This window comes from Harpia harpyja, chromosome 14 (genome assembly GCF_026419915.1).
Source record: "Harpia harpyja isolate bHarHar1 chromosome 14, bHarHar1 primary haplotype, whole genome shotgun sequence".
Taxonomy (NCBI): Eukaryota; Metazoa; Chordata; class Aves; order Accipitriformes; family Accipitridae; genus Harpia; species Harpia harpyja.
In genome coordinates, this window is record NC_068953.1 from 26,819,112 (window position 1) to 26,842,644 (window position 23,533).

General features: G+C 44.6%; 1 protein-coding gene across 1 annotated transcript in view; it reads right to left on the bottom strand.

Moving 5' to 3' along the window:
- Nucleotides 1-23,533, bottom strand: part of PDE8A (phosphodiesterase 8A) — a 160,337-nt gene that overhangs the window by 136,272 nt on the left and 532 nt on the right. The window lies entirely within an intron of this gene.

A 23,533-nucleotide genomic window follows, 5' to 3' on the forward strand; every position in this document is an offset into this window, starting at 1 on the left:
AATTGTCCATCTGTCCAACACTTCTCAAGTATCCTCCAGCAATATACCTTCTCTACTTTGTTTTTTGTAGGCTCTCCCCAAATCACCCAAGAGCAGCACCTGCTTGCATAGCAGGTGCAGAGCAAAGGTGACCAGATCTCTCTGTCACCCAACATCAATGACTGGACATGGGGCTTCTGATGCTGCTGGCGCACAGCAGCCTTAGCTGAAGCCTGACTTCAGTGGAGCAAGGCATATGCAGGGAAAAGGGGTGAAAGCACAGTCTCCCTGCATCTCCTCTGCTGCAGAGGAAGCTGACTCTGGATCTGGGGGCTGATGAGACTGACATCCACAGCATTGCTGATCTCTCTAGGCACTGTGGGTACAGATCCTTGGACTGATCTGGGGCCAGAGCAGATTACAGAGTCCTTACCACTATCTTAAAGTCTCACAGGTTTTCCTCTCCCTCCCAGTCCTCTCTTCCCAAGTGCCCAAGTCCTCACCACCTAGAGGAGACCACCACCTAAACCTTGTCTTTCCAATCCCTGAGCCCGGGAGCCCTACACAGCCCGGGGAATGCAGCACCCATGGGATGCAGGAGGCTGCACTGTAACACCCAGCTGCTCTGGCAGTGCCAACCCCAGAGCTCAGCGGGAAGGAGGAGTGCTCTGTGAGCTGCTGCTGCCAAAGCAACAGCTCCCACCGTCTGGCCTCGCCTCGAGTCAGCCAAAAATTTGTGGGGAAGGGAGGAACAAAGCACTGTCGTCCCCACCCACTCCCCTATAATTATCCTGTGCTTCCCAAGCAGGATTATCTATCTGGATACACAGTGCCATGCAGCCAGCTGTGACCATAGAGAATTAGTTGTTCCCCTCTTGGAGAATTTTCCCTTCTCTCTTCCTAAGTATTTTTAAGCTAACTTACATTCATTTAGTACACAACCCTTTCAGTCTGTGATTTACTAAACCAAGGATGAGAACTGGTCCTTCTAGAAAACTGATCCTGCTTAGGTGGAGTAGTATACCCAATTCTTACACCCTACAGGCCTTGCTGCCTGTTGTCCCTCTGCTTCACTAGGGTATTGGATCCCCCCTCTTAGCTAGCCAGCCTCTGGCCCAGCCCAAGAGTGACCCCAGCCTCAGGATCCTTCAGACTCATAAATTGGTTCCTAATGCCATAACCCCTGTATCACATTGTGGCCTGCCTGTATCCAGTAAGAGAAAGCAAAAGAAAAATCAGTAAAAGAAACAAGCAACCTGGCTCCTCCATCAATAAGTCGGTTTTCTTTGGTCATCAAAGCTAGAAGGACAAGCTCTTAGTCTTTGTCAGCCTACCCCAGCAGCTAAAAGATCAGTCCAGACTAATGAGGGAAGACTCACTCAAGACAGGCTTTTCAAAACCTCTCCCTGACTCTCTCCCCATCTCCCCTCGCCCAGGTCCCCACTGCCTCCTGACCGGCAGCTGCTTTCTTACTTGCTCCTGGTTAACCAGCAGTGCTAGTGACCAGTAGCCTTCCATCCTGGGCCAGCCTCCTTAACCTTTCCCAGAGACAGATGGAATAAGAGTGGCAAAGTGAACAACAAAATACAGAGCTAGAAACTCATCCCTGCAGTACGGCAGCAGCAGGAGCTGAAAAACTCTCTAAAATTCCTCTTTAAGACAGGCTGTACACCTGCAAAATAGACAGCTTTCACAGCAGCTGAATTTATTATTTAAGGAACAGATCCATCATCCATGGTCGTACTCAGCAGTAATTTATTATACATTCACAATAGCAAAAAATCCCATGTACTGGCTGTGAGATTTATGTTCCTAGGTCACTCAAACATCTGAAAAATTCATGCTACAAACATGTCTGAATATAAGACAGGGAACCGGACCTCATCTGAATACTTGTTAGCTGTATTCTCATGTGCATTTCCTTTCCTTGGGCCAAACCAATACCTTTAAATACACTCAGTCATATCCAACTATGTACAATCCTTCCCTGATATTAGGTCTTCCTGTGGAGCAAGGCAGTAACCTTACATATGCAAGAAGCTGAACCCTTAAGCAACCAAGAGAAGCATACCTTACCATCAAACAGATAACCCAGAGATGGTTGTGCAATTTATTACTCTCTCCAAATGCACCCCTTTTTCCAGGAATGCTTCACATCCAGTTCTTACATTGCAATCAGGCTCTGTGAGTAATGTTTCATTCATGATTCATACTATTTTTCCAACTGTATTCTTATTTCTGTAAGCTCCCATCAGGGAAGTTGCATTCCCTGCCACTTGCCTGCAAGCAGCTCTGCGTGCAGACAGCTGTGAGGAGGAATGTACAAGAATCCGACCTCTGCGGTGCCATGGCACAGCGCTCATAGATCATGAGTCTTGTAAACTCCATTTTACAGCTGTCTGCACATGCAGCTGAGCAGCAGGAAAAGCAATACCACAAGAATTGCAAGAGGAGATGACAATTTGGGGAAGAGATAAGGAGAAACCACACTGAGGGCAGGTGGAGAAACCAGACCATGTAAGTTTTCTGGGGATAGCTATTAGAAAAAAAAAAAAAAAAGAGGGAAAGAGATTCAGGATGTGTTGGGGAGATAAATCTTCCGAGTTTTTGAAAAGGGGAAGGCAGCCCTTGCAGGCTCACTCACCAGAGCCCTAACAAACATAAATCTTACCCACATGGGCACCATCCTTCCCAACATGCTTGCCAGGGCTGGCTGTAGCACAGCTATCACGGAAGAATCTGTCATATTAAGCAGAACAGCACTTGGCAGTTTCTGTGAATTATGGTTACAGCCAGCACAGCTGGGTGCTGCAGGGGTTGACAGGCTCTGTAACACAGTCACAATAGCAAGCGCTATAAAAAAATTTTCACCAAAATGGTTCAGGAATGGAGCTGCAAAATAGTTCTAAAACATGTCCTTTAAACTCCTGAGAGACTTTCAAACAGATGGGGCAGGGGGTGATCTGACGAACTGGGGAAGGCTGATCTCATGGTTTATATCCGCCCTGGCAACACCTCCTGGGTCTGCACTTACTGTGCCCATGTTGGTGGGCTCCTCATGCTCAGTCCAGAGGCTTTTTAATCTCCTCTCACTTGAAATAAGATGTGGTGCTTTGTCTCCCTGATATACCTCCACTCCAGGGCACAGTTCTCTGCCTCCTATACCTTTGCAGAAACGAGACCTCACACTTCGGTGGCCACAGATAACCAAGAGCAGTGCCACTCCTTCCCTTATCTCTCTCATGCCCCAAGTGCTAAACGCACCTTTTCCCACAGCCCAAATCTGGTTTATATTTCTGGTTTGGGGGAGTTTCAGGGGAAACCAGTACACACATTAGCCTTACAAAGAATTAAAATAACCAAGCCAGAACAATCACTCTTAAATTCACTGCCACAACAAGTATACCAAATTGGACAAAACAAGTAAACATTTGTTCATCTGCTTGCACTCTCAGGAGTTCGTTAGGCAAGCATCAGAGTCATTTGAGAAGGTCACCCCATACACATGACATCTCTTTAGACCCGCGTGCAGACCATTTCCCTCTTGGTCAGCCAGTATAAACACCTAAAAATCACATCTTCCTTTTGACAGTCATGGGCACCAAAAGAAATAACCACTTTTTCAGCAAGAGCTCAGAGTCCTGAGAGCTTCAAAATCTGACCTAAAGCAAGTATCCTTTTAAAAGGAAACTAAGTTAGTAGCTGTCCATTTCACAGATTCACATGAGAAAAGCCATGTGGGCCTCTTGAGAGAGAGGAGTAAAGTGAGAAGGAAAAAGAAAGTATGTCTACTACGTAAGATGCTTACTAAAATGCTTGAAATAACCTCACTACAAAAGCTTTCTCCAAACACACCCATGGTTGTTCTCAGCAGGAACAGCAAATCCAAGCAAAATCAGTTTTCCACTGGGGAGAAACACAGGTACTCAAGAAAAACACTACAACAGGTAACAGTCTAAATTCAGCTTACTCTCAGCTGGTTGAGAGTGCACAGAGACCTGTGCTGCACAGAGACCTGTGCTGCACAGAGGCAGGCAGCAATTGCAGCTGTGTGGCACTCAGCTGTTGCTGGTTACCCAGACGCTTGTTTATGGTTAGCGTGGGGTGTTATTCCCCACTTGCTGCACCCGGAGTTGCCATCTTACTTGCTCACTTTTCAGGCGGTGCCCTGTCTAGCCCATACATCATGCACAGGTGGGCAAACCTTCCTGGGGCCTCTGCCCCCGCTCACTCTCCCCAATTCAGGGGGGACCTCTAGGAAGGGGACATTGGGAAACACTTGCCCTCTCTTGCAGGTTTCCCCAAAGAACAGCAGCAGATTAGCCTGAACTCATACCTGCCACTGACTAAGCAAGGTGCCATTCAGCTCTCTACCAAACACCCCGAGGAGATGGAGAGAGAAGAGACATTAACAGGTCTCTCACACCCACAATTAATTTAGTGTCTAGGCAGGAGCTCAGGCCCGATTTTCCTCCTACCTTGGATCAGCAGCAATGACAGGATGCAGGACCAGGCCTCATTCCCAAACAGTATTTCACTTCTGATTTTTAAAGGGCTTGCTCATTTACCAAAAAAAGCTGGAGGCATCGCACCGCTGAAACTATGCATCCAGCTGCGAGGTATTTCACTGATTATGTAACAGATGATCAAAAAGAAAAACAAATTAAAGAAGAAAAAGGCAATATAGCAAATTCCATCCCTCATAGCCTTTCCGTTCAAGTTTTTATTAACATTATGAGCTAAATAACAGGAAAAAGTTAGTATACAAGGGCTGTTTGGAAGTGCTGTGCTTGGAGAGAGACTGTAGGTGTACATGTTAAGTATAACACATCGATTTCTTTCATGCAGATGCTGCTTTTACAAAACAAACCAGAGAAACGCAAAATTTTCCCGACTGGCAGCACAAGTTGCTGCACATTTAAGAATGGAAAAAAGGCACTATAGTGATAGAGATATCCATCACTGCATGAATTACACTCAAATAGAAATCACCGGCCCACAGGTTTAGATAAGAGGAAGCAGATCCTTTGATTGCATATGCTTTGTAAAACACATTGTTGTTTATTCCTTTGCTGGCTAGCTGCGTTGGCCGTTCCTTAAAGCGTGGAAGACAGAAATGAAGTATCACCAAAAGGTGACTCTCTGGGACAGAAAGGACCCTGTGAACCGCCGGCTCTGCCCTGCAGCAGGGCCAGGGCTGCCAGGGCACCCAGTGCAGGGTGGGCAGCTACGCCGGGGGGAGCTCAGGGCTCCTCATGAGAGCGGCACAGTGGCATCACCTCACTGCAGCCCTTAATAGCTTGTTGATTCAAGCCTCAGTCACAGGCTTTTAGTGCTGGTCAAACAGAAGGAGACACTTTTTCACCACAAGATTGTTTTCCAAGAAAACTCAGACTTTTTCATACCTGCTGATTTCGTATCTCCAATGCAGTGAGGTTAGTACCCAGAATCCCTCTTGAAGGTCTCCTTTGTGGTCATGACATGGCACTTAGGCAAACTGAGATAATTTTAAATCAGATTTGCTTTTCTTTATTTGGCTGTTTATTGGTAGTGTTGCATTTTCATTAGTACAGAGAACTCCATTAGATGAGCCACCTTCACTTTTGCTCACTGCCTTTAGTTTCAGCTCCTTGTACATTAGCACAATGCTGCAACACTCATCTTAACACAGCATTAGCCACATTTTTAAAAGCTTCCTGTTAGTCCTAAAAAATTTGCCCATTAGAGGAAAAGATGGACGTGCTAAATGTCCCAGAATCGTTTAGGACAATCTGCTAGGGATACAGTCTTGGAAATTATACTTCAATGTCATTGCAGGTGATAATGTAGTTTAGCTATTTCTAAGCAACCAGGCTGCCTTTAGATGTTGCTCTTCAGGTGTGTGGACATCATTATGATCTCCAGCCCACAGCAGAAGCATTCTTTGAATTCTCCTTCTTCTCTGTCAAACACTAATCATTTCTGCTTTATATTGGACTTTTTGTGGATGCCACTAATTCATATTCAACAGTTGATTACAGCAAGATGCAGTTGGGCTGCACGGCTATACTGCTCTGGTACCAAGCAGAATAGATTGCATGCTCTCACAGCGACTCCTGGGGATGCCTGAACACACCAAGCCATCCCAAAGCATGCCAAGTAACTCCTCACCTCATGTCTCAGAAGTATTAGGCTATTAATCGAAAATATTTTGTAAGCACTTTCCCACATGTACGTAAATATTGACCTATATGACGAATACATAAACACTCAACAATGAGGGCAGCTGGTTTTCTTCCTTTTTAGGATCTCTACTTTTATCTTGTTTTTTTATTTTAACTTTTCTCACCATTTTGCCACATGACATTTTTTATTATCTTAATATAGTGACCTATTGATAACATCAGCACGTTAAGAATTACAATTATACTTTCCCATCTGAGGCATTTATCTGATGCTGCTATTTGAGCTGCCCTAATTAGGGAATATTTATCCCACATTTATCCCAGCATAGCATTTTATGTTAGATCCTTGTATTGGCACAGGGTTGTGCTGGCAGCGCCTGGGCTCCCCTGGGCTGCCCGGAGGCTCTGGGGACAAAGTATATCAACCTTTCCAATTGGATTTTCTGAATTTGCTGTGCCTGCTCCCACGCAATGAACTTAACAGACAAAGAACTGAAGCAGAGATGAAGACTGTGAAAATTTTAAGAGGAAGAGAAAGTAAATTAAGCAGGGACCTTGCTAGACAGAGACTGATGCAGGAATAAAAACTCTTTGTAGTGCTGTAGATTTCAGACAAAACCTAAATACCCAGACTGGCTTCCTGTCAGAGTATAAACTGCACGTACTTTGGCCATTTTCTCATCAGTTTAAAGCCAGCATCATATTTGTTACAATGACAGCATATTTACTAATGAAAGCACTCCGAAAGACATTTTGGGAACAGAAACAGAATTTTATCAGACTGAATTCACATTGCACAAGCACTGGTCTTTTTAAATACAGTTGTCTGTGCCCCCTGCATTATTGAAATAAATCGGAGGTAGCTCCCATACTACAGCCTTAAAAAAAGGCAGGAATTACCCAGCTCATCCTCCACTGCAGGAGAATGTGAACTTCTGACAAAAAGTTTACTTTTGTTGCTCTGCCAAGTGCTAGGCCCAGAACTTGGGAGGATTAATAACAGGAACAGGCTGGAGACACGTGATTTAGCTAGCCTTGTTTGCAGTTCGGCTCTTTAGCAAGGTACAGCCTGACCTTAGGTAACTGTGGCTAAAAGGAACAATTATGGAGCTCAGCAGTGGAAAAAAAAAGTAAAACAAAAACAGACAGATGGGACCCATGTAACTAAAAGAATTTAAAGTGTTCAGCTAAATTATGCACATTAGAATACACTACATCCAAGCCTTGTTAACCGCTTCAGTGAAAAAAGAACTTCAGAAGAGATTACAGAAACTTTGGATTTCTTCTTGAACAGTTGCTATACTGCTTTCTTTTATCTCTTGAGCAGCAAATAAAAGTAAACTTTCGTTTATCTAAAGTTATATGGCCTTATCACAGTGGATATCATAGTAGAACACTGTTGGTTGATTTATGATTCTAATTCCTTACAGATGAGAAAACATAAATTGAGTGACTTGCCTTAAGTCACCTAGGAAGTATTTGTCATTGCCTGGAAGTAAGGCTGTAATCTGACCCCCTTCGCCACAGCATCCACCTTTTGAAACTTCAGTGGTTTCTGGGAAAACGTATATTTAAGATAGTTAATACAGACAAGTAAAATTCTGTATCTTTTAAGTACTTCTAACATAACCTACGATTCTGTAGTAAAGCTCTGCCTCTCCTAGAGTTAGCACATCTTGGTCAGCACCAGCGAAAAACTGCTTGGTGTCAACCACAGGCTTGAACTGTCTAATGATCATCTAAAAGGCTTTAAGCAGAACAACCTTCTGACACTTATTTAAGATTGCACTTCTCTGAAAGCCAATATATCATGAAAACACTACTAACAGTCAATGAAGTAAGATGGGATTTAGTGTAGCAGGTGTGCCCCTAGAAAGGAATGCCTCCCAGCTTTCTTACAAATGGGAACCACTGCAGAAAACAGAGCTGGTACACTGGGGAGACACGTACAGTGAGTTTACTCAGTTTCTGACTTGTATGTGGGGAACAACAGGACACTTGAGGAAGCTCAGAAACCCGCAGAGAACCTCTCCACAGCTGTACAAGGAAACATTTCTCATCTCCATCTATTTTTTTAACTCTGCTGGTTTAAAAGACTTCCTAATTCTTGTTGGAGCATGGAACTGTTGGCATTTTCTGCATAACAGCTGGATTCCTGTTCAAGAAGGACTTTGAGAGCAGGATTTCTGGCAAGATGAGCAGCAGACACAGGGGTGTGTTGGTGTGCCCTCTCCCAGCCAGCTTATGGCTCTCTGCAGCCAAACCGCCTGGAGCACTTGGGTGCTGGTACCCAGACAAGGATCTCTAGGATTAGAAGCAACTCCACTGAAGCCATTGGAGATGATTTTGGTCCCTATGTGATGTCTTTCAAATGTTGTTTGTGGGCACAGAAAAACACCAGAGGCATGTCTTTGGGATATAGTCATCAAAACGCAGGCATCTTGGGACACTCGTGAATGCCCACTGCAAGCCACAGAACATAGGCCTGCCGCCTGCTGATCTGCTTTGGAGAAAATTGCTAGGGTTGAGGGAATTTATTTTGTTCTGTACTTCAAGGGCCTCCTGTGGCCAGACAGACAGGACGGATGCAGCTGGAGCACTCCCTCCCCTTCCTGGTGCAGAGTGGAGCCGGGAGGGCCGAGCACGGCTTTCCAACGTCCTGGGATGGCTTGCTGCACTGCCCTGGACGCGGCGTTCAAGGGGACAATCCCCAACCCTTCCACATCCCGGCCAGCCAGTCAGGGAACTGGTGGGTGGCACCCACAGCCATCAACCTCCCTTAATTCTTCCCACTCAAAGCAGCTGTTTAGTCCTCTTTTAAAGTGTGTTTCCAGAGTATTGATTTTCCAGTTGTATGAGTTTAAGATCGGGCTTAGCTAGCCAGGGTGGATGGACCCTGACAAAGAGCTTTTAAGCCTCCTCTGTGTACACACCTGGTATTTTAGGGGAACATGTTAGAACATGACAATAGCTCCTTGCACTAGTACAACAGGTTACTGACTGTAATTCTCTACAAAGACAATAGATTCATGTAACCACAAAATTTAACACGTTTCTAAAAAGATTTAGTGTTACCTACGAAGACAGGACAACGCTGTGTATTACCTGGGGCTGGGAACCCGATTTCACTGGTGCATGCCTCCCTCCTCATGTAACTGGCTGCGGTGGAGGTCAGCTCATCCTCTTGGATATCCATGCTGTCTGTCAGACAAGCGAGTACTGTGACCTGATCCAGCCTATCAAGTACCGATGCCAAACAGGAGATACAAGGCAAAGGGCTTCCATATAAGGGGAGAAAGGAGGCAGAAGAGTTTAGAAGAAAAAGAAGGATCAGAAGGAAAATTTTGTACTGCGATTCAACTCTCATCAACACAGCCTGCACGGTGCCGCCTTTGGCCCATTATCCCATAGTAAAAGAACAAAGCTAGATCCAAAAAGACAATTAAAAGGAAACCATACTATCTGGACAGGACATCTCTTCTTACGATTAACCTTTGGAAACCAGAATAATTTATCATTGAAGTAAAAGTGCAGTGAAACCCCAAAAGCATTCGCGTGAACCAGGAGCAGTCTCTGGCAGATGTGCTGGCTACAGGAAAAGATTCAAGCTACGTACAGTAGATGATCAGTGTCTGGACATATTATTGGTTTTTGAAATATATGTTGTACCTTAAACAAAAAGGAAAATCCTATGAGATGATGCTTGAATGCCCATTGGAGTTTGCCCTGAGACAGCTCTGTGAACGATGCAATGAAGGAATCACCACAGTTAGTCCAGTTTTAGGGAGTTCATTAGTAAATTGGAACAAGCAAGGTTATGGAACAGAATAGTCTACGAGCTTGGGATCTCTTCATAGAAAACACGAGCTCTTTTTTGCTGTAAATAGTGTGATGCTTGTCTGAACAGTGGCTTACTGCAGAGCACTGTCTCATTAGCTCACCTCTGAGCATAACAGGTAGTTGTCACTTGCATGGAAATGAAAACAGAAGTTAATGAACTAATTAATTCACTCAGTGTTTAAAAATCCCTCTCTCCTACCCTCCTCTGCCCATGACTCCTAAGTAAACTATGTAGAAAGGGGTCTGATTCCCCTGCGTCTCAGACTTTGAGTATATACACAGTGCTCCCTCTTCATATGGTTATCTTTGATGTAAAGCCACTGTGTGCTGGCTACTAACTCTACCTAAATCCATTATAGGCACCCTTTGTATAATATGCACCTTGCTTTAGCGTGCAAAACATTTGGTTCCCAAAACCACGATAGGATGGCTAGAGTAACCACTAACCAGACATGCTGGAATGCCTGAAAGTGTCCAAGATTAGTCATTTGGCAGGAATCCTGGGGAAATGTAGCTTTACGTATCCCACTCTGGACAGAAAGGTTTAGTGCTCGGGGCTTTCTGGCAGGCCTGAACCCAACTCCTTACTTTGCAGCGTGCAGCGTAGCTTAGATCAGCCGTGACTACAACAGCTAGAGCTGGGAGGCAATTGCCACGAAAACCTGGATCATTCACTTTGTCAAATCTGTGTCCAGCATATTCTTTTCTTCACAAAAAGAAGAAACCCCCCAAACCCTTTCCTATGCTTGGCCTTGATATTTTTTTTTTCTGGATAATTTCAGCTTCTGTGTTTGTCAGCTGGAAGGAAAATGCATGTGTCGTATACACATTGATCAGAAATCTGGTGGGTGTTTGTATATTATACAACAGATCAAAGGTTGGAGAAATTTCATTCTAATTTGAGGGCAACAAACCAAGGTTACTGAAGACCAGCATGCATGCTCATCAGCTATACAAATCAAGGCAAATGCAAGATGGCATTTAGGTGCTACAGAGCTGGCACGACTGAGAAGCAGCAACACTTCTTTGGTCACTGAAGCTCGATGCAGGACTTGCACAGACACATCTTATAAGAAGGGCTGGCACCTGCGCCTCACTGCACTTTTAACAAGGGATCCAGTTCACCTACACGTAAAGTAATGTAACCGATTTCTTATGCCCCATCCACACCAGGCAAGAATGCACAGCGCAGAGCCTGTGCCATCAATTTGAGCAAGCCAGCACATCCAAACCGGCAGCCGAGCGCTGCACAGAGATGGCTCAGGAATAACTCACAAGCAGCACAGCTGGAGCAGTGTGGCCTGGCTCCTAGGCTTGGTGTGCCTGACTCTCAAAAGGACCAGTTTGCTTGAGCTTAGTGCTGAGCTGAGACAGAATTAGTCCCACCGGTTCAGGAGCTGCCATGCTCACCATGAGACCACAGACCTGGGCATCATGCTGTTGTGTGGGGCTGCCATGGCCCCAGCATTTCTGCTCAGAGCTGCAGAAAATAAACCAGTTAAAACATGCAGAAACTGGCAGCTGTCTTTGTGTTTTTCACGTATTAAACTGCAGAACTGGCGCCAAGTGCTCCCGCACTCAGGACTGCACAGATGATATTGCTCCTTCAATGTATGACATTCATGTAGCATTCCAACAACGAAAGAAACCAGCACAACTGAATGGATGAATGGAAAAACGAATTGCTTCAAGCTGATTTAAAGGAGATATTTAGTCATGCATGGGAAGGAAAAAAGAGAATAGGTGACCAAAATAGAATAAAGCAATTGGAAACAGCTGATGTTTGATGAAAAGAAAGATATTTTCTGGGGTGAGAAATTTAAAAGCCTTGAGTATTTTGAAAGGGCAAATTATGCGTGACTTTTTAATCCTTTAAATGGTGCCAGGTTATCCAGAATCTACTCCAGAAAGATTTCCGAAACAGTTTATTCTAGAACTAAGCCAAAACCTTCAGCCAACTCTGGAAAATCTTATGTAGAGTCAGACTAACATTTTGTGAGCTCATATCAATGTTGGAAAATTGCTCTAGCTGAAAGCATGAAGGAATAGTTTTCAAAGGAACCCCTGAGTTTTAGCCTGGTTTTATGATTTACAATAAGAAAAGGCAGAAAAGGAAACTAAAATCCTTGATAGAAGAAAATAAAAAAATAGAAGGGCTGAGTTGCATTTTCTGACAGAGCCATTATTGTCTTTCCATTTCACAAAGAGTGGACAAGTTTCATGCTGTACTGGAAGCAAGCATGGGGGTTTCCTTTACCTGAGCTTTCCATTAGTGTACTTAGCATATAGACATGGAAGACAGTCCCTCAGTCCTGCCCACAGCACCTGGACTACAAAAGTGACAAAACCGATTTTATTGCTCCAGCCAGTGTCCAAATCACACCAATTGCCATTAAAAATCTCTGCCAAAATGGCAGCTCAGACAGCACAGCCACCCCCAACTAGTAGGAACTCAGGTATGAAACCCCACAGGGCACACGGGTGACACTGTTGTGGGCACCAATAAATGACCTTCCCAATACAACCTTTTTTTTAGGCTTTGTGTAAACTTTTGGGCATATCCAGGTCTGAGGCATCTTAGTCATTCACGTTTCTGGGGCATCAGCTGCTCTTTATGTGCCATCAGTCCCTCTTTTTTTTTTTTTTTTTTTTCCCTTTCTCTCTTCTTTTTTTAAACCTGGCAAAAAAAGTTAGTGGATAAATGACAGATACTACTTTGTCCTTTTAGTAAATCATTGGCAGACATGGATCAGCATTTTGAGATGTATGGGCATAGGTAGGAAGCCAACCAGACAGTATATTACTACTTTTCATAACCAGTACTGATGTTTTGCTTCCATGAATGTCCACATCTTTTTAAGTCACAAGTAAGAAGTGTGCTGTAATAAGCAAATATAAAGTCAGACACTTGTGGCTATATAAAGCTATACGGAAGAAGAAAAGAGGACCTATGTGAAATCCATGACATCTGGGAAACACTGTGTATATGGAGTCCAAAGACAGTGTACATTGCCAGCCTGGCAGAGAGGACATAAATATCCCAAATAGAAGCCTAAGAAAATAGAAAATCAGTAAGTATTAAGTTGACCCCCAAAATAAAATTTGTGGGGGACCAGATCGATTTGGAAATTCAAGCCAAATTTGGGAAATGATTGTGAACACAGACAAAAACTCAAAACATAAATGTATAGAATATTCAAATATGCTTTGAGCAGAGGGGTTGGACTAGATGACCTCCAGAGGTCCCTTCCAACCTCAACTATTCTATGATTCTGTGAAATGTTTTGCTTTGGTATTTTCTAAATGAAATGGTTTGGGTTTGATTTTTTCTTTTCCAAAATGAAAGGGGACAAAAATAAACAGCTTATAAAGCAATGCCAGGCATTCTGTTTGGAACTGAATAAAAACATTTTGCAAAATTTCATTATTTTCCTCCTAAACCCCCTCAATTTTTTCCAGAGGAACCTCTGCTTTTAGTTTCATTACATCTATGTTTATTTTTCAGATTTGAGGGGGACGGGTCAGAGAGCAAACCAAAAAACTCACCATTCATCCAGCTCTGCTCCCAAGCCCTATTTTCTTATTCACAGGGGAAAAACTGCAAAGATGATAAACCCTTTCAGATGTACCCCAGTTTCTTCAGGGCTGAAGGTGCAGAGCAGGCGTCTCTGCAGCCAACAATAACAAACACTAACGCCAACTCTGTGCGTTTCCATGACCATGGTGCCCCAGAGACCTCCTCTTTCATCCACACGCTCCTCCCCTCCAAAACCACCTCGTCACTGTCTCTCTGAGGTTGGGGAAGGAGGGACAGTTCAGATACACCCATTTCCCAATAGATTTTGTTCCAAGGGGGAAGAAGGAGGAAGAAAGAAAAATATAAAAAAGTGTTTCTACTTTTTCATTCTTTCCCCACCTTTCTTGTTTCCTCTGGTCTATTTACCCATCCTGTGTGGTTACTGGTGGAAGAGAAACTATGTGGTTAGAGAGCGGAGAGAAGCAGCACAGGGAGCACCGTTGCACAACCAGCAGCTACCAGGATCAAGCTGGCGTCCCCAGGGCTGTACGGGCAAAGCAGAGCAATATTTTCCTATAAACACTAAAAACACTTCCAGTTAAGCTTGTGCTTGGGCTGGCGTGGGAGTACATGACACTGGCAGATCACCTACACCAGAGACCGACTCGAGTCCATTTGGGGTGGATGACAGCTTCAGCCAACCGCACGCTCGTGGCCAGCACGGCAGAAGGTGCTGCAGATGTTGGTGGGACTGACAGGAGGTTGGAGGGGCACCCCAGGAACATCCCGAGGGCAGAGGGAAGCGGGGTCTGAGCGCCTGCAGGCTTCGTGGCGGCCAGGCATCCTCTCCATGCCACGTGCCTATCTATGTCCCAGGCACGTTCACTAGCACACAGCCCCCCTAATTGTGCCTGGGACCCCGGCGGGGTGACCCCGCAATGCACAGTAGACCTGCTCCACTATAAAAACAGCTCTTGCCAAGGTAGGCAGGGCCCCAGGGACCATTTACCTGTTTTAATACTAAGGGTCTTGGAGTTACCAGCTAAACCTCTGGCTCCTCTTAGTATTTCAGTCTCTGATAGAGCTGGTCAGAATGTTTCCATCCAGCAAACTTCTTCTGAAGAAAAATTATTATTATTAAGGCTTCTATTACTCTTATTAAGAAAATGCCCATCCTGTCAATTAAAAAAAAGTAAATTTCAAAATCCCAAATTCTTTTTTGTTTTTGGTTGGTTGTTGCAGGTTTTGTTTTCCTCTTAACTCCATCATCCCACTCTCCTCACCTTCTCTTTGCTACTGTCAGGAACGAAAAGGAAAAGCAAGTGTGCAGAGGGGGCAACAGAGCCCACAAAGTCGCCTTCTGTACTCAAACCAAGCTGTTCCTGGCACTGCAGAATGTTACTGTGCCACTAGAGAGAAGCTGTTTTGCTGTGCATTCTGCCAAGGGTCCTTATTGTAGTCATGTAGGAATTAGCCCATTCAACTCTGAGGCTATGATCACTAGTTTCCTTCTGGCCCATCTAGTCTACAAAGAAAAGCAAGCCAGGGTCTGGCTGTGTGCCCTGAGAAGAGTTATCTGGAAAACTGCTTTCACTTGACTAAGTGGTCAACTCAAATCCTCCGTGTGCCCTATTTATTTTAAGGAATAAACGGTTAAGCCTGCGATCAGTACCTGCTAGAAGCTATGGGAATTGGTATGCAGTGTGATTCTCTGCACAGGGCTTGTGCGTGCATCAGGGGAAAATGTCAAACCCTCATCACAGTCAGATACCTGCTGCTGGTAAAATACCACTGCCATGCATTTGCGCAATACCACTGTTCCACTTCTTTTACAAAAATAATCTCAGACCTCTGCTGCAAACACAAAGGAGCTTCACCACTCCTAGGAGGGAGGTCGGCATTGGTACAAATGGGGGAACAGGCAAGGAGTGAGAAAAATGCCAGCCTTAGGGAGGGGAGGCAGTAAAGCTCACCTCATCATATCAGCGCTTGTTCGCTCACACAGCAACGCTTCAGGATAAAGAAAACCAAATCTCCATTATAATCTCCCGTTTTTAGACTAGGCTCCTGCATATTAATTCCTATTGATTGACACGTGGAACAGCACACTTTGATCATCTTGTTAATCAGGTATTCTTGCAGCAATACATGATGTGGTTTAAATAAGCCAGGTTAAGTCCTTGTGTACACAAGGAAGCTATTATAAGAAAAGGCAATGATGAAACTACTTTTTGCAAGAAGTAACCAGAGATGGAGTGCCTTATATGCTTTGGAAAATTTCACTTAATTTATGTAATTTTTCATGACTTTCTGCTTAGCGTGACATGGTGTTGTCCCCCCAGCCATGACCGGCTTGGCTTGAAAGTCAAGATTTTGCAAGCTGGGCTTGTGAAACCCCCTGAGGCTCTAAGCTTGCAGGGAACTCGGTACCTTCATTTTGAAGGGGCGTCTCCTTTATATAGTGTGTTTTGGTCATTCAAAATACTGACCACTCTTGAAGCTATTGCTTAGATGCACACCAGTTCGTGGCAGACAGGACTGCCGAATTACCGTGGCCCTGTAGCATGCTTCAGAGAAAAAGATCCTTCCTCCCCAAGGCACCAAAGGAGAAGACCCCAGCACTGCCACGAGGGAAGAGCACTGGTACCAAACACGGCTGCCCAGCCCCAGGTAGGCACCTCACTGCACCACCAACCCCGTTGCCTAACCTCCCAACAGAATTACATTTGCAAAAGCATCTGATTTGCAGAAATACTGATCAGTCCCAGCTCCTACTGATATCAGCAGGGGCTACAAGCACTGGGATACTGAAAAATCAGAGCAGTATCACCAGCCCGTGCCACTATCTCCCCCATTTACGAGTGTGGCTCAGCCTCTTAGGGACCGTAACTGAGTCTTTATGAAGCCCTCGGATGGGTTTTACTGCAAAACAAAGCTAAGAATGAACAGGCACGATTACACCAGGACAATAGCCTAAACTTAACAATCGCTTCCTGTAATTGTGTGAGGCAGCCTGTAGAACGAAGAATCATCTCATGATAAATCCTTGTTGGTCATTTACCATCATCAATCTATACTGTCAGAATGAATTAGATGCAGAGGAGCATGTTAATTACAATGCATATGACACTCTAGTTTTAATTATCATGACTTCAAAGTAAACAGTGTCAGTTAATCAACCTCAATCACCATAAATGGTTGTTGGAGGAAAGCGCTATTCAGCTGACGGTACTGACGTCCAGCTTGCGGGGTCTGCAGTCACAAGGCTGGCATTATATCATTACTTTTCCAAATTGCTCTCTATTTCTATCCACATTAGTCAGGTCTATGGGACACTTTTTCCACTGCCTATGACATGCCTTAAATTAGGGGTGACCAATTTTGTCAATATGTAGCAACCTAGCTTTATTTATAGAACACTTCAGATTAAACAGCAAAAGCTCCCACTGTCCTTTCATGCCTTTTCATTTTGCATTTAACAGCTACTTATTCATTTTACTTACCAACTAGGGCTATGTTTTTATAGCTTGTGGTTTCCATTTCAATATTATTTTATGCCATTCTCTGGAGGGCTAGGATTATGGAATAAATCTAAACACCTGGACAGTTTGTAAGGCACTGGGAGAGCAGCTAGCAGTGTTGCAAAGGCCCCCAAATCCCATCAGACAAATGTAGCCCTTTTCTTATTGTAGGACCTGAGATGAAAACTCTCAAATCCCATCAGATGCCTCCTGAGATTCTCCATGTGAATCCCAGCAGGCAGGCTGACCGCTCGTTCTGGCTGTCATCAGCGTTAGGCTCCTGCAGAGGAGAACAGATAAAGTTGTTCTCCATATCTCCTGCAGACAGGACAAGAGGAGGTGGGCTCACACAGCACGGAGACAGCATGGTAGGAAGAAACACTCTAATGCTAAAGCTATAAAAGCATCAGAGCAGGCTGCCCAGCAAGGCTGCGGGGTCTCCAGTAGCAGAGGCTTTAAGAAGTCGGGGTATCCACTGCAGAGCTCAGGGCTCACGTAGCCTCTGGGGTGCTGGTTGTCACTCTGGCGTACTTCCTGCTGCTTGAAACACCTTGTGTAAAAACACCATCAATTTTCCCTGAAACTAGTGTGCAGAATGCAGAAGCCTGCGAAGATACAAGTAGCCTGTGATATGTCCTGCTTTGCCCTCTCAAGGAGAGCAAACCAAGGAAATAATGAGTTACAGAAATAAACAAATAAAGTAAAATTAAGGTGGGGAATTTAATCACTCAGGAGACGGGAAATTCAAGGCTATGGTACCCATGGCAACTACTATTTGTCCACAGCGTATGGAACATTAACCTTAACTCCATATGCGGAAACAGAAAAAAATTATGGGACATATCACGTATGAATGCATATTTCATGCAGAGGGTAGTCTGTGAGGGCTACCGTGGAAGCAATAATTAAATTTCCTGACTGCAAAGCAGGTAGGTTCATGCACAAGCAGCCCTTCTGAGACACAAGCTAATGTCACCAGACAGAGCTCCTAGCTCATCCCCACAGTTTAGGCAGCAAAGATTCAAGGTCTTGGTTTGGCCATAGTATCATGTCCTGCCTTATAAGCTTCTGGCTGCTGCTCAGATTTTGTTTTGAAAATTGCCATCTGCTGATTTAGGGAATGTTGTGATGTTTCTTTCAGTTGTTGGGTCAACAAGAATTCTGCATTTCTTGTATGTTTTCCTTTTAAGCAACTAAAGCAACGTTCATCGTTCAACAAAGCAGAAGTCCAGTTCCTGTTGGGTGATCAGTTCATTCGAATATGAGAACCGGATTATTGCTGAGTTAGCAAACAAGTTATCAAAACCTGGGAGAGTTTTGTGCTTGACTTGAGCTGAATTTTAACCCTGGGCTGGGTGCTGAGGAGTCAGATTACTTACCAAAATCAAAGCCAGTGAGATAGACACTGTGGATGGAACTGTAGTCCTTAAAGTTTCAATTTTACGTGATCTTGGACAATTGCTGACTGGTGTATATCTATTTTTGCCGAAATTTGGCAGACAAGAATTTATGAATATAGAAACCAACAGCAGATATATAACAGCTGAGAAGACTAATTGCGATCGGGGAGGGGGGGCTGTTTAAAGAAGAGTCGGTTTAATAAAAATTACTTCTTTCTTTTATCACCGCCATGGGACACAGAAGCAAGCAGTCTTCTAGGTAATGACCTCCCCCCACAGCCTGACCTTGGAGGTGCCACATGCCATCTCCTCCCAGGGCCAGAGGCAGGCTGAGGAGAGGCAGAGACCCCTCGTGCCACAGCCTGCAAGGCAGGGAGGTGTCTCTCTGCTGAGGCTTCGCTGCTCCCCCGCACAGCCCTGCCGCACACCTTCCCTGGGTGAAAACACTTGGCTTTAGGCAGAAATGGGCCTGAGCAGGGATCTCGGGCCCTGGTGCCTTAGAAAAAACTCGTGTTGGAGGTAGCATGCCGGGTACCAGTGCTTGCAGGCAGTCAACCCAGTACCCAGCATCCCCCGCACTGAATTTTTCAGCAGGAGCGGGGCCAGACTCTAACCCAGCCCATCACTCTTCATAAAGTGATTTAACACATCCACGACACCAACCAGCGTAGTAGCTCAGGTCTGACCTCTGTCACCACTTCATAGGCTGATAGGACGAGGCCAAAATCCAGCCATGCAGACAGAGGGGCTGACGGAGTCAATGGAACAGCAGCACGCTCCCGGGCAGGCTCGGACGCCTGCGTGCCGTGGGGTGGTGGGTGCCTTTGCAGGTTCCCCATCCCCGCTCGGTGCCTCACCGCACGGTCAGTTTGGGCAGCTCTGTGCGACCGCGGCTGGGGGGCTGTTTGCTCAGATGGGGCTCCCTGCAGAGGCAAGGAAGGGAGCAGTATGAAACACAATAAAACTCTCCTCCTGAGCAGCAGTGTCCTCGTGCATTACTGTGCCAGAGGGCTTCCATCCAGTAGTTTTGGACATATTTTACCGAGTCAAGGCCACATTTATCTAGCAGCAATTCAAAGCGAGGAGATCTCCCACTGTGGAGAAGATTGGCGTTTCTTTCACCTGCACTTCAAAATAAGAGTGCTCACGTGAACTCCCTCTGCCAGAAAACCATCCCAGGACTGTCCCAGACCACAGCCAACGGGCACAGCCAAGCTGAAGGTACTGTTGAGACAGGCAGCCCGAGTACACTCTGCACAGCCTGGTTCACACCTGTAACCTGGAGATACGGTGAGCAGAAAGCAGTGGTGCCTCTCCACGGCTGACTTAGAAGTCAGGCTTGCCTGGGGGGCCCACGCTGTGCCCTGTGGGCCACCCACCACTCAGACACGTGCTAGTCCACCTTCTGCCCACCCTCCTCCTCACTGAAGTCTCTGAAAACCTCAAAGTCAGCTCCGAAACAGAGGCTGATGGCCCCTCACCAGCAACAGTCAGCTCACGGGCTTGAAACTCCCCACGGGACCATAAAACCCAGCAAGAAATAATTTTACATGAAGGAAAAAAGTATAAGGTAGGCTTCTTGCAAATACCCACTGAGGGCGACACGAGAGGGGTACAGGGTCAGACCGGCTGATTAAGAGCCGTGTCGTAACACCAGCATCCTTCACACGCCATCCTGCTCCAGGGAAGGGGAGGACTCCCAACAGCAGTGCTGCCTTTCGCCCCCACAGACGCAGGGACTCTCCCGCAGCAGGGTTTGCCATTGCTGGTACAAACCCCAGACCAGGCTCTCGAGGGCTGGGCTGAAATTACTGACCTCATTTCCAGAGAGCTGTTCGTAACCTTGGACTCTTCTCACTGTGTCTTAAATACGAGCTATCCCTCATCAGGGAGAAATCAAGATTTCATACTGCACAGCAGTGAACAGCTGAACAAGCCAAATCTTGAAAAACGGCTCTGCATATGTTTTCACAGAAGTCACGGCAGGTTCAGGAATTAACCTGGCCAGACACCACCACAATATCTATAAGTTAACCCGAGTTAAGGCAGGCTTGAACACTGCTGAAAAATCCCACCCTCCAAGTGATTTCCACTTCTGAATCTCTGACCTGCTGTCTATGGAAAGGGAAAGAAGTGCAGTGATGAGGTAAATGTGTTTATGAATGCATTACTGTTACCTTTCTACTCTAACAGCTTACAGTAATGACTTTACCACCCATGTTTATTGCTAATCAAGATCAGCACTAGGGGAGGAGGAGGAATCATTTCTGCCACAAAGTTTGTGCTAAGCCGCCATTGTTTTTTCCTCATCACATGAAAGCCATAGCCCAGGCAGACTTATTTGCAGCCTGCTAACAGCTAGAAGTATCCCTTTTCTAGGAGTCTGCGCTTATTTCTTACGAGTGCTCACATTTTACCTGCAACCTCTTCCGTAGAGCAGCAAGCGCAGCCTGAGCTGCAACAGAGCAGCAAAGTCGAAGCGTTCAGCAACCTCCGCTGTAACTCGCGTTTGAAGAGTTTCCTCAAAAGCAGCACAAGCTACTTTGCCAGCTAATCTTTCCAGCCTGCAGCTACAGAGCAAAGCATAGCTGTGGACCTGTGTCAAAGGTACATTTGTTAACACATTTTCCCCGGAGTGCTAATTAACATTTACATCAAGTACTATGAGAGTGAAAAAGCTTCAACACAAACACACTGCAGGGAAACGCAAGGAGCAAACTCTCTCTCCCCCCAGATGCAGTGTACTGTTTGCCCTTCAGGAGCTGGTGGAAATCCAGTTTGTTTTGTAATCTTCTGTTCTCTAAAATCAGATATTTCTGCAAGTTAATAACTAACCAGCTTCTTTTTATTTAAAAACCTGCAAGTGCATTTAAAATTCTATGAAAGCAAGGCCCTGCTGGCACTGGTGCGAGCCAGCCCGCCTGCACGTCTCCGTGCTGAGTCACAGCACAGGCGCTCCCCAGCCTAATTACAGAAAATGACAATATTTTATGATTTTATAATAAACATAAATAAAAGAACATCAACATACTTTCTCTTGCATCTTGAAACAAGATTGACCCTCTTAAACTAAACACTAAGATAGGGAACACAAACACAAATATTTGTAGCTGGATCTTCAATTGCCACATTTTGGGATGCTGACAAAGCAGCTCTAATGAGTAACATTTGTACCCACAATAAGATGCAGACAAAGTTGTTTGCAAACACAAATTTGCACTTGAAAAAATGCAAAGGCAGTTGCTGAACGGCTGGTTAATGAGCTATTCTCAATACTATTTCTCAATACTTACTGAGAAAAATGTGCTATCACATTGAAGTAAAATTTGTAAGACTGCAATCAATATAACTAATACATGGTTGAAAAAATCCTCTAGGTTTTTCGGGGGGGGGGGGGGAGTTTTTTCCAGTTTTTGAAGGGAAAACTAGAAAATCCCAGGTTTACAGAAGGAAAATAATATTCTATGAGCCATGAAACAGTAGTACATAAAACTTCACCTATTCTGTGAACTTTTAGGCCATGAGAGAGTGCATATTATTATTCAATATATTCTCTCCTGCCACAACCATGCATCCTGCCCAGGTTCCCATGAACTCAAATCTCAGTGTCTAAAAAAAGTGCCAATATCCTTGAAACAAGGTACACTTGCAGATGTAGAAAAATTTGACTGAGCAAGAGGTACAACTGCACACTCCAGAAATCAGTTTCTAACTCTCTGCCTCCACAGAAATCAGGATCTGAGATGAATAATCTATACTATGAAAACACAGACGTTTTGATTGCAAACTGGTCTAGAGTTCTGTGAACATATTTTGTTATTGTTGCCCACTTGCCAAATATTTGGGGTGAATAATTTTCAGCCTCATTATTTACAAACTGCTCTCATTGTTTCAACCTTTTTTTTTTCTTTTTTGGAGTGTTGCTTGCTTTTGCCTTTTAAGTGGACATCCAACTTTGTAAACAAGAAAATAAAAATAGCAAACAGCAAATGCAACAGCGATGCATATTTTTGTTGGAGATACTCCAGTGAAGGACCCTAAGCACTAATGAGAATGACTGTCTGGGCAGTACCGTGGGAGATGCACCAAGTGATCAATGCTGAGCAGATGTTCCAACAGGACAAGGTGATTGTGTTTCTTTCACTTGATCAGCTCTTGAAACCAAACATATTTTCATTAGATCCACACATTTCTGTATTCACTAAGAATATTTTTTAATGAGTAGTAAACACTCAGATATTTTGCAGATTGCCAGTTTCCTAAGTTCTCTGTCTTAATTTCCAGTAACTCCTATCAAGAAAAGGCCATTCTGAGCTAAAATCTAAACTGGCACATTCCTGACATGATCTCCTGGAGACGCTTTCTCCAAAGCACAAATGTCTGGACTGAAATCCTGGCCTCGGCACAGGCACTAGCAAAACTTCCACCAGTCCCCTCCAAAATTTGTGAAGCAAAAACCCCCAGTATTTTGGGGGAAACCAAAATGGAGGTAGAATACCCAGCTCCCAAAATACTAATAATTTAATTTCATGTAACAGGATGAGATTAACATAAACATGCTAACCTGTCCAAATTGGAAATCTTTCAAATTTCAAACACAGGAAACAACAAGGGTTTTTTTCAGACAGGATGTCAGAGTTACCCCTGTGGTTATATGTGAGCTGAGGACAATGTTGTTACACGAGATCAAATTACAAACACAAGCAAACAGAAAACAATCTCCGAACGTCACTGTTCGGCATTTGACAAGAAGCACCGCTGACCCATCAGGAAGGTTAAAATGCTCTCGAGCGAGCTCTGGGAGAATATGAGGAGTTTGCTGCTGGACATTGAGTTCCATGCAGTTAAATTGTCAATTTGTTTGCCCAAGTTAATGCTTATCTTACCCTATGCTTGCTGTGGTTTTACTAAACACGTTTGACCTGCAAATCTTAAAGCAGTGGCTTTGCTAAAATTGTAAGAAGTTTCTGGATTTTCTAAGCACCTAGGAAAACTATTTTGGTAGTTTCCACAGCACAGAAACCTGTAGTTAGTCAGATATTTGAAACTTCCAGTGAGGTGGATGACAGTTGCTTAACCACACACGTTACCATTTCATTTCTTTTTCTAATG